Below are 13,587 nucleotides of genomic sequence, written 5' to 3' on the forward strand. Positions count from 1 at the left end.
ATTTTGGTTACAGCACATTAACATATGTTAAGAAAATATTTAGAAATTCACTTTAAAAAACTGCACTTCAATTGTGATTTTTATGGACTAAAACAAAAAACAGAAACACTAAAATTTGCAAATTATCACTGACTTAAATCCATACTCACAAAAAACCTACGCAAAGCATAACTCACACCCAAATAAGGTACTCCTGACCTCTCACCCTTAATTAAACAAATCCACTTACACAACATATGACATTACATATCACATAACTCTTACCACTTTGACAGAGCTATGAATGTAGTGTCTTTAATTGGTGTGAGCATGGGTTGTAGTTCAATTACATTATGGGTTTATGTATTATTATTAATTGGTTTAAATATTTTGAGGTCATTAACATTTCATTTTGTGTGCCAGTTATGGTTTGCATGGCTGTTGGGCGTGGTGTTGTGTAATCAATCCTGAAATGCAGAGACTGTGCTGGTGCAGTTGCAAACTAGGTACTATTGTCTGGTGTTAGACCTGATACCCTAAGGTGATCTTTCCCCCACCTTTTCTCCTTCCTTATCCACTTTTCTGACCTTGTTTTTGCTGGTATTAGGACTCTGTGATCTTCAACACTGCTAACAAATGCTAAAGGGCTTGAGCTCTCTCCCCTAAACATGGTAATATTGGTTCATACTCAATTGGCATATTCAATTTCCTTATAAGTCCCTAGTAAATTGCACTACATCTGTCTGTAAATTAAATGCCACTAGTGGGACTGCTTCTCATCGTTGATGCTTTTTCTTTATAGCAACGGTCAAACACCAATTATTTTTGTTTGATCAGGTTATTTATTTAACCTTGTCATTCATTGATATTTTGTACTTTTTTCCCACAAATAATTCGAATGTTTGAAAAGAATAACATTAATTCCAAAGACATACACAATAACAAATGACAAATTCAATGAAGATCAATATTCATAAACAACAAACATTAAACATGTGACATCACTACATCAAACAAATGGCTAACATATCTTGCACCATTTCTTATGTATCAACAAAAAACCTGGATGCTGTCAAATATTCTGCCTCTCCTTAATAAACTACAGGGAACATCAAATACAAACAGAGGATGGCAGTTTTCATTTCATTTCCCTCACATTGAATTAATTATGATTCAAAGTTCCTCTGTGTCTCTAAATGGCATTTGAATCAAAATAAACTAAATTTGACCTGCGCTCCATCACAATCTCCCTGAACTTGTGACTTTGTCCTGATCTGATGCAACCAGATGTCCCCAATAGCGTTTTGTGCTTCTTGGTGCTATTTTTCACTATAAACTTTAAAAATTAATCATGATAATTTTACTAATTGGATTTTTGTTGTTTTAGTCTTGTTTTATTTATTTTGATCTAATTTTCTAACTTGGTGTGGTATCTTTTTGTGTGGTGTTTTTACTGTTCTAGTGTTGCACAAATACTTTACACTCTGCTTTCAAGTTAGGCTTGATTGCTCTGTGCCAAGCTACCAGAGGGTGAGCACAGATTAATTTAGGGTTTGTCTGCCTGTGGCATCCTGCCTCCTTCTCACTCATTTTTCTAATATCATGGATACCTGGTCTTCCACTCAGCTGTTGGTTTCCCTGCATTGAAATGTACTGTTTGAATTGCTTGTAACTGTGATCCCTGTCTGGCTGAGTACTTGGATAAGTTACCTCTTGCTTAAGAATAAAACTTTGATTTGAACTTTAATAAAACCTGCATTGCGTGATCCTTTCGTCTAACTCAAGGATCTTACACTGCCTGAATAGGATTGTGGTTGCTGTTTGACCAGATTTCATACCCCAGTCAACTAGTTCCCCAATTCCAACATCCAGTTTTATTAACTTTAATTTGATCATTGGGGTAAATCTCTTTTGTGTATGTCTTTGTGTTATTTTATTTTTTTCACTATATTCTTATTTGAGAAATTAATAATTTATCCCAATTCTTAAAATTGTTGGTGTCTGTAGATCTACTTATCTTACTGATATATCCCGCTTTATTTATTTGTGAGCATTGTGTCGCTGTGCCTGTAGTTCAGTATTAGTTGTGTCATGGTGGACATGTTAAGGAGCAGGCCCCAGCTTACTGGAGACAAGACACTTTGCCCGGAAGGGGGTCAGCTCGGTTCAGAATCCACCTTCCAAGTCTATACGATAAAGGGTAACAACCCCAACTTACTGGACACACTCTCTCGGGGAGGGCTTCAGGAGTACCAGTGCCCTTGTTTGCACACCTTGACCCTCTGATTTCTACTCTCATTGAGGGCCTTGATGTGAGACAAGAACTGGACCAGGGCAGAGAGACAGCCGGCACTACTTGTTATTCTGCACTCAGCAAATATTTCATAACACACGTCAAACTTTCTTTAGGTAAAGGCAGGTTTCTAACCACCTGTTTCCTTGACATAAAAAAGTTAACTAATTATGGATGGGCTATTTGCAAAGAGTAGGCATTCCACCCTTAGTCTAAAGTTGGGGTTTCTTTTTGTGTGTAAATGTACCTCATGTTTAACTGTTTTGGGCACTTTTGCTTTAGGTGGTGTTGTGCATTCAATTACTTTCTTAACTGTGGCTAGGCCTCCACACGTCCTAATGAATGCTAATGATATCTAAATTGCTTTAAAATGAGAACATGGGGCTGCTTCCCATTGAATGTTAAAAGATCACATCCACCCATCCATGTATTGTAATACAGTGTTTATGCCCCCAGTTATAAAATAAGAATTAGGTGCACACTATAAGCACTTTCTTGGCCTCTTAACAGTATATGAATTTAAAAATAACAAGCATTGGCAAAGCCAATAGGTTGTGCCTACGTGAAAGCCATAGGCTTTGCCAATGTCTTTTAGCCATGTTATGCAGCAGAGTGGCTGCTGTGCAGCATAGGTAAAAGTTAGTGGTATGACGTAGAGGAGAGTGGAGTAAAGTGGCATAGACTGGAGTGGTGTGGAATGGAGTATCATAGAGTAGCACAGAGTGGAGTGGCGTACAGTAGAGTGGAATAGAGATGAATGTTGGCATAGAATTTAGTGATATAGAAAGGTATTGACTTGAGTGATGTAGAGTGACATAAAGTGCCATGGAGTTGCATTATGAGGAGTGGAATGGTGTGAAGTGGCTTAGACAGGTGTCAAGTGGCGTGAAATGGCATAGGGTGGGATAGAGTGCCATGCAGAGATACAGTAGAGTGGCAAAGAGAGGCGGGCGGTAGAGTGAACTAGCATAGAGTGGCCTGGAGTCATGGCAGTGGCATGGAGTGTCATAGACTAGAGTGCTGCAGAGTAGAATGGCAATGAGTGGTGCAGAGTAGAGTGGAGTAAAGTGGTGTGGAGTAGAATAGAGTGGAGTGGTGCACTGTCGAGTGGTGCAAAGTGATGTTGAGTACAGTGCTGTAGAGTGGCATAGAGTAGAGTGGGTGTGAAGTGGCATAGAGTGGAGTGAAGTTGAGTGGCCTCGAGTAAAGTATCCTGGAGTAGAGTTGCCTGGAGTGGAATGAAGTGGGGTGGTGTAGAGTGGTATAGAGTGGGTGTGTAGAGTGGCATAGAGTGGGTTGGAGAGTAATGGAGTGGCACAGAGTAGAGTGGAGTGGTGTAAAGTAGTGTGGCATTGAGTAGAGTGACATAGATTTCCATTGTATGGAGTGGCATAGAACAGAGTGGAGGAGAGCGACGTACAGGTGAGTTTAAAGTATACACGTGAGTCTGGTAAAGAAATACTATCATTCAATGTATTCCTGTGAGGCTAAAACTGTTTGTAAACAAATGTCAAAGGTGCAGAGAAAAGTAGCTCGTGAAAGGACTCACAGGTTCTATGGCCATGCTTCAGGGAGGGACAAACCACACAGAATACAATCGAGTGTAATGCGCTGACCACCTAATATAAATCAATTCAGAATGACAATGAAACAAACCAATTTTAAGAGATGGGGCTATTTGCCCATTGTAAGTAAACCGCACACCTCACGAGCAACAGCACATGCACTGGCTCAAGCTTAACCTACAGACGGAAAATCAATCGGGAAGGCCACATTCACCTTTATATACATAGTAATACCCAGGCTTCTGCTTCTGCTTCTGCTTCAACCTTGAATGTTCTGCACACAAATTGGTAAATGAGCATCACCTATAAACATGACTGTGATCTCTCAAAGTGGAGGGCAGCTTAGTCTTGCATTCGGGACCAAGGACCTTGATTTAAAAAAGAAAATGTCACCATAACTTGGCTTTGGAAGACATTACAATAGTGTAATTGTCTTACAGTATTATACCTGTATGTGCCTCTGTGGTGTGCTTTTAACACGTCAATTGGGTTCCATTTGAACGTGCTTAGCAAGCACTTTAAACCATACGTACCAACGTCTAGACAATGTCCAGTGGTTCACTGACTTTCCATAGAAAATGAGCTAAGAAGGAATCACCTAACCATGCTGGGTTTGCACCTCTTAGAGGTACAAAAGGGGGTGTTAAGGGATGGAGCATCTGAACCAATCAAACACTCACACCCAGTCAAAAGATCTGGGTTTAATCCATCACCGTTCTTTATCCCACTCTGCCACCCCAGTTCAGACATAGCTATATGCAAATAAGTCTGACCCCGTGCCTCATGGGAACAGTCCAGCCCGAACTGCCAGGCCATCCCTTCCCTGGACCGGAAACAAGCTTCCGAGGACCGGTTTCTGGCATTCCAGCCGTCTTCAGCCCAACTTGCTTGAATCCAGTGGCAGAGTGAGCAAGGGACTCACGTGCGTCTAAGCATACCCTGCCACACTTATGGCGGCCAAAAGCGGTACAAAAGGGGGTGGTAATGGACGGAGCCTCTGAACGAATCAAACACTCACACCCAGTCAAAAGATCTGTGTTGGACTTGGCCCTTTTGGCAGGTTCACCCCTAATCTTTTTGCTTTTAATCTGTGATCTGTGTTGATGATTTTTTGGTCTCTGCGCACTTTTTCCCTGTGTCCCAGAGTAAAGTGCATGCATGTAGTTAGGCTGGCCTGCTCTCCCATAGGAATGCATGGGGAATGTGTGTGTCCCTGGTAGTTCCTGATGCGTGAGGAGTGCAGGCTCGAATTTGGTATGTGCGAACTCGTGAGAGTGAACGTTTCCCAATGATGTATGTGGCATGAGTGTATCTTGTGCGGAAGTGCCACTTCTAGGAGTTGGCATATTAGTATAAAATATGCATGGCGTGTGATTGGCTGGAGCTGGCTGGTGAGCCTGGCTCCAGGAAGTCTGGATGGGTCTGCCCTGTGGTGAGTGTGAGATTAGCATGCTGATGAGAGGGAGGGGCTGCACCTGGTTCCTGATGGGGCTGGACTTTCCCCACACAATGCTGGCTCCGCCCCCTGTGGTGCGACTGATGACCCTAGCCCTGCTAGTGAATGAAAGGGGTGGTTGCGCCATCAAGGGTGCTCCAAAACCAGCTGCGACTGGTTTCCCCCCACCCTGCACCTACACACAAAGGATTTAACTGTATAAAAAGGGGCTGTGTCCCTAGAAATGTTGTTCTGCTTTTGGATCCTAGCTGAGGGGGCTGCTGCTGTTGCTGGGGCCAGGAGGACCGCCACTTGGATTGTCTCCCTGCCTGGAGACCCAGTGAGCTGGCTCTGGCCCAGCCTTGCCCCCTGCCTGCCTCCAGACCTTGCTGGAGCTTTGCCTTTGCCTTTAGCGCTAAGAGCACTTTATCCTTTGCCCTAGCGCTTGAGAGTGCGGTATTTTTGCCAGCTAACGCTGGGAGCGCTTTGCTTTCTCCCTAGCGCCTAGGAGCGCTCCATGTGCTTTCGCCTGTGCCCACCCGGCATCGGACCCATTTCACCAACTTTCGGCGCGGCTCCAGCGCCGCTCATTGCTGCATCCTCGTTTTGTTATTTAATTAATCACGAGGGAGCCCCCCCTCGGATAGTGATCCCCCGCCTGCCTGCCTGAAACGAGCCGCCGCACTGCCCGCGGCGACCCGGAAGTATTGGGCCGGCTGGCCAATTGCAGCGCGGCCCGACCGGGAGAAGGACTGGAAGTCCCGCCCTCGGCGCCGCAGCGCGAGCAGGAGTCTTCGCCAGCCGTCCGGGGCCTAGAAAGGCTCCCTGAGGGAGAGGAGCCCCGCCCGCGGCCCCAGCAGTGCCGCAGACCTACGGAGACCCGGTGAGTGGGGCCCAAAGATCAGAATCGGGGAGGAGGGCGTCGGGGCACATTGCCGGTTCCCGCCCCTCCCCGTCAGTGTGTAGAGCCGATTGAGGCTCTTGGGGCATTTGCATTTATTCTGAGTCCCCCGTGAGGGACTCCAACGACGCCCGCATTTTTGATTAGGAGCCCCGAGGCTCCTGGGGGAAATCTGTGTATTTTGAGCCCCGAGAGGCTCCACGCCCACAGTGATTTTGCAAGCCCCAGAAGGCTCGAGGGGGCAGTTCTTGTTCTTGAGTCCCAAGAGGCTCCAAGCCACCAGTAATTTACGTGCCTGCGAGGCTCGAGGGGGCAAATGCAGTATCGAGTCCCCCGAGAGGGACTCCAACGAAGCCCATAGTTGATTTAGAGCCCAGAAAGGCTCTGGGGGCATTTCATCGTTTTAGAGCGCTGAAGCTCTTTAGTGCCAGTCTATTTGCTTTGCGAGCCCAGGGAGGCTCTTGGGGGGACACACGCAGTCGGTCAGAGCCCACGCTGTGTTGCCCTCACCCATGTTCTTGAGCCCACGAGGATCCAACGTTGGCCATCATTGATTTACAACTGTCCAGCACTTAGTGGACAGTTGCTACGTTTAGGCTTGTGTTCTTGGCTGGCTGCGCAGCCTCCCTGACATTTGGACTCAGGGCATTTCAGCCCTTGCATGGGCAGTTGGCCTGAGGGACAGTTCTAGTGTTGTGCTATGTGCGACCTGCGCATTTTGAGTTACTTGCTTATGTGATTCCCGCGCAAATGTTCTACCTTCACCTCTGAATGTGTGTTAATGCCTCATGTGCAATGTGTTTTATGTTTTATCCCCTTTGCTAAAAGTGACCTGCTTAGGTGATTGTTTATGTTCCTTCCCCTTTGCTAAAAGTGACCTGCTTAGAGGATTGTTTATGTATTACCTTTGCTAAATGTGACCTGCTTAGGTGATTGTTTAGGTTTCCTTCCCTTTGCTAAAAGTGACCTGCTTAGGCGATGGTTTTCCTTCTATAGGTCCTGATGATAGGGTCTTAGTTCCCTGCGTGATTTTCCTACAGTGTTTAGGGTTGCGTAGGAGGTATTTACCCTTATCAGTGATTACTGGTTGTGTGCTACATTTACTATTTTGGTACTACAGTCATTATATGTTTATGTGCTAAGTGTTATACCTACAAGTATTGTTTCTAAAAAGTGCCTACCCCTGACAGTGGTCCATGTGGCCCTGTCCTGTACATAATCCCTTGTAAATTCTGCCCGTGCCTGTTGGCACATTGTAAAGTGTGTGGTGTTTATCTAATGTGTTTTTACTATAATACAAAGGCTATTGTTTATATAACCTTGTGTGGAGTTTCCTTTATGGTGGGCCTTGGGTGTTGTTGCTGGGTGCGCGCGCAAACGCTTTACACATCGCCTCTGAGATTAGCCTTGCTACTCGCGTCACGTTACCTAGAGGGTGAGCAGGGGTTATCTTGGTGTGTAACTCCCTTGCCCTGACCTTAGATATGGTGATCTCTGACTGACTTGGCGCGAGCCTTGGCCAGCCAGGGATCCCGGGTCTAACATTGGTGGCAAGCGGTGTGGATTGGACTTGCGTTTGCGCTGTACCACAGTGGCGACAGGCCGCACTACAAAACTCTACATTTTTAGATAACCACATTTTGGGGATTATTGTTTTTTAGGTGAAGTTTCAGTATTGCTTCTCCTTAAAGGTGTCATTTTGTAATTGTGTCCAGTACCTTGTTCCCCTCCCTGCTCCCAGATTGGTACCTGTGTCGCTTATGGTCAGGTTGAGAAATCAGGGGTGGTAGAAACTGCCTTACCGAGGGGGGGGGGTGTGAGTGAGTGGTGTGTTACACTGGACAGAGGAGTGCAAGTTCTCTGAGATAGGAATCTTGCTGATTTTTTTTAATTGTGAAGTCCTGTTAAGCTCAGACCCCCAGGTTCCCTGTGTCAAACTTTTCTTGAGAACGTCCGCCAAAATGGAGCCTACTTGTGATTTCTGTGATCTGTTTAGATACAATATGTTGGAGTTGGTCAGATTCTGTGAAGAGAGAGACAAAGGGGTGGATGAGTCAGATACTCAGTCCGAACTTAGGAGCAGCCTGATCCTATGGCAAAAGGATCAGTGGGATCGTGAGCACAGTGAGAGAGATAGGGCCCGGGCCGCACGCCATGATGGTGGTGAGTCTGTGGGAAGCCCTGAAGATTCTGATGAAGAAGATGATGACAGTGGAAGGGCACCAGCAGATAGTGAGGACCCCATAGGTAGGGAGTCCCTTGCTGGGTCCAGTGTTAGTACCAGCACCCCATCCATTGTCCTGTCTCCAGAGGAGTGGGAAGATAGGGAGAAAGAAAGGGAGTATCAGCTAGCTATGGAACAGCTCAGGTTGGAGCATGTACAGGCTATGGTGCAGCTGGGTGTCAAGAAGCAACCGCTAGAGATCGAGAGAGTCTTAGCATGGCAGAGGATAGAGGAGGAGAGAAGGGCCATCATCCGTGAGAGAGCAGCCCTAGAGGATAGACTATCCCCTGCGCACAGTTGTAATTGTCTGGATTGCCCAGGGAGGGTTGAGTCCAGTGGTGGCAGCGATTTAAATTTCAGGGTAGACAGTCCCACTCCCAGTTCCCCAAGTATGGTACCTGTTTCCCGAGAAGAGGAGTATCGGTTGAAGTTCAGGAACCTTAGGAAACTGTCTCACCAGGTTTAGGAGGAGTTTGTGGATGACTGTTCAGATGCACTGTGGGATTGGATGATGACTAGGCCAGACCAGAAGGATGGGGGAATAATGGATTTGTTCCTCAAAGAACAGTTCCTCAGCATCTGTTGTCCAGAGTTGCGCCAGCACCTGTTGAGGTTGGAATGCTTTTGTCCTTGGGACCTTGCAAAGGAAGCAGACAGCTGGGAAGGTGCGAGAGGTTCTTTAGAGTCACTGGTGAGTGATTCCAACAATAGTGGGTCAGGTGTCCTCCGGCCCAGCGTGGTGGAGGAGGTGAGAGTAGCCCAGCTAAGTCCCAGTATAGTGAGGAGGGTGTAGGGGCTTACTGCCTGTCTCAGTGGAGCGGGAGTGAGTGTGAGACCGAGAGTCCCCAGACGCCCGAAGCCCTGCCTCAGAGCCTGGATGGTTTCTTTAGGGAACACCAGGATGGGGACCTAAGCTTACCTGGTAGTTCACTTGAGGGAGATCTCCTAGTGTGCACAGGACCTGGAGCATATGTAAGCGGAGCTTCTATGGTTCTAGAGTCTGGCAGTACCACTCTAGTAGGGAGAGTACAGGAGTCCAGCGAACGGAGTGATTGGGGGATAGTATGTGAGTCCCCAGAAGTCCTGGAGTGCCAGGCAGTGATTCCACCAAAGGTTCTAGACCAGAGGTTGGGAGGCCAGGTTCAGGATTCGCCTGACCTGAGGGTGGGACTACTGTAATCAGTGTCCTGATCACTTCTTCCTCCAGAGGTACCGCCCCGGTTGGGAGGGTGCAGGACTCTGGAAGGGGGAGCAGAGGGTGGGAGAGCCCACCTCTGACCCCAGTACCACCTAATGGGTTAAACCCTAGGTTGGGAGAATGGTGTTTTGAGGGTACCCCTCGAAGGAGGAGGAGGAACCCTAGGAGAAGAGGTAGGGGGAGGAGAGCCTTCCCTGAGACTCCTGGTCCACCTAAGGTTGTAGACCCTAGGCTAGAGAACCAGTGGCAGTCTAGCCCTGTCTTGCAAGCAGGAAGAGTGGAGAATGGCTATTATGTGCCAGGGGTTACTACCCCCCACTTTGTGAGTAGGCAGGAACCAGTGGCATCTGGGTGGCCTAGGGCCTGGTCCTGGCCGAGGGCAGCTGGAGAGTACCAGTGGAGTAGCCCAGTTAGTCCCTACAGTAGTTTTAGAAAGACCCCCAGGGGTTCACTGTGGCGTAAAACAGGAGGGTGTTCCTGCAGTTGCGGGCCCGCGTCCGTGTTTTATCGCCCCAAGCAGGGAAGCCCATCACGTTGGTCATTGGTCTGCCCTGTGTTTTGGCTGGAAGGGGGTTGTGTTGGACTTGGCCCTTATGGCAGGTTCACCCCTAATCTTTTTGCTTTCAAACTGTGATCTGTGTTGATGATTTTTTGGTCTCTGTGCACTTTTTCCCTGTGTCCCAGAGTAAAGTGCGTGGATGTAGTTAGGCTGGCCTGCTCTCCCATAGGAATGCATGGGAAATGTGTGTGTCCCTGGTAGTTCCTGATGCGTGGGGAGTGCAGGCTCGAATTTGGTATGTGCGAACTCGTGAGAGTGAATGCTTTGCAATGATGTATGTGACATGAGTGTGTCTTGTGCGGAAGTGCCACTTCTAGGAGTTGGCATATTAGTATAAAATATGCCTGGCGTGTGATTGGCTGGAGCTGGCTGGTGAGCCTGGCTCCAGGAAGTCTGGATGGGTCTGCCCGGTGGTGAGTGTGAGATTAGCATGCTGATGTGAGGGAGGGACTGCACCTGGTTCCTGATGGGGCTGGACTTTCCCCACACAATGCTGGCTCCACCCCCTGTGGTGCGACTGATGACCCTAGCCCTGCTAGTGAATGAAAGGGGTGGTTGAGTCATCAAGGGTGCTCCAAAACCAGCTGCAACTGGTTTCCCCCCACCCTGCACCTACATGCAAAGGATTTAACTGTATAAAAAGGGGCTGTGTCCCCAGAAATGTTGTTCTGCTTTTGGATCCTAGCTGAGGGGGTTGCTGCTGTTGCTGGGGCCAGGGGGACAGCCACTTGGATTGTCTCCCTGCCTGGAGACCCAGTGAGCTGGCTCTGGCCCAGCCTTGCCCCCTGCCTGCCTCCAGACCTTGCTGGAGCTTTGCCTTTTCCTTTAGCGCTAAGAGCGGTTTATCCTTTGCCCTAGCGCTTGAGAGCGCGGTATTTTTGCCAGCTAACGCTGGGAGCGCTTTGCTTTCTCCCTAGCACCTAGGAGCGCTAAATGTGCTTTCGCCGGTGCCCACCAGGCATCGGACCCGCTTCGCCGACTTTCGGCGCGGCTCCCGCGCCGCTCATTGCCCCTCTGTGTTTGCGTGTGCCAAGTTGCCAACCTCGTTTTGTTATTTAATTTATCACGAGGGAGCCCACCCCTCGCATAGTGATACCCCGCCTGCCTGCCTGAAACGAGCCGCCGCGCTGCCCGCGGCGACCCGGAAGTATTGGGCCGGCTGGCCAATTGCAGGGCGGCCCGACCGGGAGAAGGACCGGAAGTCCCGCCCTCGGCGCCGCATCGCGAGCAGGAGTCTTCGCCAGCCATCCGGGGCCTCGCAAGGCTCCCCCGAGGGAGAGGAGCCCCGCCCGCGGCCCCAGCAGTGCCGCAGACCTACGGAGACCTGGTGAGTAGGGCCCAAAGCGCAGAATCGGGGAGGAGGGCGTCGGGGCACATTGCCGGTGCCCGCCCCTCCCCGTCAGTGTGTAGAGCCGATTGAGGCTCTTGGGGCATTTGCATTTATTCTGAGTCCCCCGTGAGGGACTCCAATGATGCCCGCATTTTTGATTAGGAGCCCCGAGGCTCCTGGGGGCAATCTGTGTATTTCCAGCCCCGAGAGGCTCCACGCCCACAGTGATTTTGCGAGCCCACAGAAGGCTCGAGGGGGCAGTTCTTGTTCTTGAGTCCTGAGAGGCTCCAAGCCACCGTTAATTTACGAGCCTGCGAGGCCCGAGGGGGCAAATGCAGTATCGAGTCCCCCGAGAGGGACTCCAACAAAGCCCACAGTTGATTTAGAACCCAGAGAGGCTCTGGGGGCATTTCATCATTTTAGAGCGCTGAAGCTCTTTAGTGCTAGTCTATTTGCTTTGCGAGCCCAGGGAGGCTCATGGGGGGACACACGCAGTCGGTCAGAACCCCGTGGCTCCCACGCTGTGTTGCCCTCACCCGTGTTCTTGAGCCCACGAGGCTCCAACGTTGGCCATCATTGATTTACTACTGTCCAGCACTTAGTGGACAGATGTAACGTTTAGGCTTGTGTTCTTGGCTGCCTGTGCAGCCTCCCTGACATTTGGACTCAGGGCATTTCAGCCCTTGCGAGGCCAGTTGGCCTGAGGGACAGTTCTAGTGTTGTGCTATGGGCGCCCTGCGCATTGTGAGTTACTTGCTTATGTGATTCCCGCGCAAATGTTCTACCTGCACCTCTGAATGTGTGTTAATGCCTCATGTGCAATGTGTTTTATGTTTTATCCCCTTTGCTAAAAGTGACCTGCTTAGGTGATTGTTTATGTTCCTTCCCCTTTGCTAAAAGTGACCTGCTTAGAGGATTGTTTATGTATTACCTTTGCTAAATGTGACCTGCTTAGGTGATTGTTTAGGTTTCCTTCCCTTTGCTAAAAGTGACCTGCTTAGGTGATGGTTTTCCTTCTATAGGTCCTGATGATAAGGTCCTAGTTCCCTGCAGGATTTTCCTACAGTGTTTAGGGTTGCGTAGGAGGTATTTACCCTTACCAGTGATTACTGGTTGTGTGCTACATTTACTATTTTGGTGCTACAGTCATTATATGTTTATGTGCTAAGTGTTATACCTATAAGTATTATTTCTAAAAAGTGCCTACCCCTGACTGTGGTCCATGTGGCCCTGTCCTGTACATAATCCCTTGTAAATTCTGCCAGTGCCTGTTGGCACATTGTAAAGTGTGTGGTGTTTATCTAATGTGTTTTTACTATAATATAAAGGCTATTTTTAATATAACCTTGTGTGGAGTTTCCTTTGTGGTGGGCCTTGGGTGTTGTTGCTGGGTGCGCGCGCAAACGCTTTACACATCGCCTCTGAGATTAGCCTTGCTGCTCGCGTCACGTTACCTAGAGGGTGAGCAGGGGTTATCTTGGTGAGTAACTCCCTTGCCCTGACCTTAGACATGGTGATCTCTGACTGACTTGGCGCGAGCCTTGCCCAGCCAGGGATCCCGGGTCTAACAATCTGGGTTTAATCCATCAGCGTTCTTTAGCCCACTCTGCCACCCCAGTTCAGACTTAGCTATATGCAAATCAGTCTGACCCTGTGCAAGGGACTCACGTCTGAGCATATCCTGCCACACTTATGGTGGCCAAAAGCGGTACAAAAGGGAGTGGTAATGGACGGAGCATCTGAACCAATCAAACACTCACAACCAGTCAAAAGATCTGGGTTTAATCCATCACCGTTCTTTAGCCCACTCTGCCACCCCAGTTCAGACATAGCTATATGCAAATCAATCTGACCCTGTGCCTCATGGGAACAGTCCAGCCCGAACTGCCAAGCCATGCCTTCTCTGGACCGGAAACAAGCTTCCAAGGACCGGTTTCTGCCATTCCAGCCGTCTTTAGCCAGGCTTGCTTGAATACAGTGGCAAAGTGAGCAAGGGACTAACGTCTGAGCATACCCTGCCACCTTTATGGCGGCCAAAAGCGGTACAAAAGGGGGTGGTAATTGACGGAGCATCTGAACCAATCAAACACTCACACCCAGTCA

General features: G+C 48.7%; 1 protein-coding gene across 1 annotated transcript in view; it reads right to left on the minus strand.

Moving 5' to 3' along the window:
* Positions 1-13,587, minus strand: part of LOC147702335 (cilia- and flagella-associated protein 337-like) — a 1,229,420-nt gene that overhangs the window by 778,867 nt on the left and 436,966 nt on the right. The gene's annotated exons all lie outside the window — the stretch shown is intronic.

Source organism: Lissotriton vulgaris, chromosome 7 (genome assembly GCF_964263255.1).
Source record: "Lissotriton vulgaris chromosome 7, aLisVul1.2, whole genome shotgun sequence".
Classification (NCBI taxonomy): Eukaryota; Metazoa; Chordata; class Amphibia; order Caudata; family Salamandridae; genus Lissotriton; species Lissotriton vulgaris.